Genomic DNA, 2,015 nt, shown 5'->3' on the forward strand with positions numbered 1-2,015 from the left:
TACCAAGTTTTTGGCACCGTTGTCGGGGATTGTTCGAGTTTGGACAACTAACGGTTCATCTTGTTGCTCAAAGTAGGTAATTTTCTTTTCAAAAAAAAATTTCAAAAATTTTTCAAAATTTTTCTTTGTTTTCATTTTTCCCAAAAATTATTTTTGAAAAAAATAATAAAATAAAATACATAAAAAAATCATAAAATCATAAAAATAAAAAATAATTTGTGTTTCTTGTTTGAGTTTTGAGTCAATTTTTAAGTTTGGTGTCAATTGCATGCTTTAAAAATCTCTTGCATTTTTCAAAAATTCATGCATTCATAGTGTTCTTCATGATATTCAAGTTGTTCTTGGTAAGTCTTCTTGTTTGATCTTGATGTTTTCTTGTTTTGTATCTTTTGTTGTTTTTCATATGCATTTTTTTTGTTTGTTAGAGTCCAAGCATTAAAGAATTCTAAGTTTGGTGTCTTGCATGTTTTCTTTGCATCAAAATTTTTTCAAAAATATGTTCTTGATGTTCATCATAATCTTCAAAGTGTTCTTGGTGTTCATCTTGACATTCATAGTGTTCTTGCATGCATTTTGTGTTTTAATCCAAAATTTTTATGTTTTGGGTCATATTTGTGTTTTTCTCTCTCATCATTAAAAATTCAACAAAAATTAATATCTTTTCCTTAATTTTCTCATAATTTTCGAAAATTTGAGTTGACTTAGTCAAAAATTTTTAAAATTAGTTGTTTCTTACAAGTCAAGTCAAAATTTCAATTTTAAAATCTTATCTTTTCAAAACTTTTTCAAAAATCAAATCTTTTTCATTTTTCTTATTAATTTTTCGAAATTTTCTTTTTAAAAATGTTTTTCAAAAATGTTTTTCTTAATTTTATCTTTATTTTCAAAAATTATGCTAACAATTAATGTGATTGGTTCAAAAATTTGAAGTTGTTAATTTCTTGTTAAGAAAGGTTCAATCTTCAAATTCTAGAATCTTATCTTTTAGTTTTTTGTTAGTTAAGTAATTAATTTTAACTTTAAAAATTAAATCTATCTTATTCTATATTTTATATCATATCTTTTTCAAAATTTTATCTTTTTCAAAAATTTGATTTTAAAATATCTTATCTAACTTCTTATCTTCTTATCTTTTCAAATTTGATTTTAATATCTCTTCCAACTAATTATTTGACTTTTTGTTTGTTTCTTATCTTTTTCAAAACCACCTAACTACTCTCCCCTTTCTAATTTTTGAAAATACCTCCCTCTTTTTCAAAAAAAATTCTTTTTAATTAACTAATTGTTTTAAATTTTAATTTTAATTCTATCTTATCTTTAATTTTTGAAAATCATTAACTCCTTTTCAAAATTAATTTTTGAATTCTCTATCTCATCTTCTTCTATTTATTTATTCATTTACTAACACTTCTATTCACCTCTCTTCATCTCCAATCACTGCCTCTATCCTTACCCTTGTGTTTGGATTCTCCTTTCTTTATTCTTTTCTTCTTCTACTAATAATAAGGATCCTCTTTATTGTGACATAGAGGATTCCTCTTCTTTTCTTGTTCTCTTCTCTTTCATATGAGCAGGAACAAGGAAAAAAGCACTCTTGTTGAAGCTGATCCTGAATCTGAAAGGACTCTGAAGAGGAAACTAAGAGAAGCTAAATTACAACATTCCAGAGGCAACCTTTCTGAAATTTTCGGACAAGAGAAGGAGATGGCAGCCGAACCCAACAACAATAATGCAAGGAGGATGCTTGGTGATTTTACTAAACCCACGTCCAAGTTTGATGGAAGAAGCATCTCAATTTCTGCCATTGGAGCAAACAATTTTGAGCTGAAACCTCAATTAGTTGCTCTAATGCAACAGAACAGCAAGTTTCATGGACTTCCATCTAAAGATCCTTACCAGTTTTTAATTGAATTCTTGCAGATTTGTGAGACTGTTAAGACGAATGGAGTAGATCCTGAAGTCTACAGGCTCATGCTTTTCCCTTTTGCTGTAAGAGACAGAGCTAGAACATGGTT

Source organism: Arachis duranensis, chromosome 3 (assembly GCF_000817695.3).
Source record: "Arachis duranensis cultivar V14167 chromosome 3, aradu.V14167.gnm2.J7QH, whole genome shotgun sequence".
Classification (NCBI taxonomy): Eukaryota; Viridiplantae; Streptophyta; class Magnoliopsida; order Fabales; family Fabaceae; genus Arachis; species Arachis duranensis.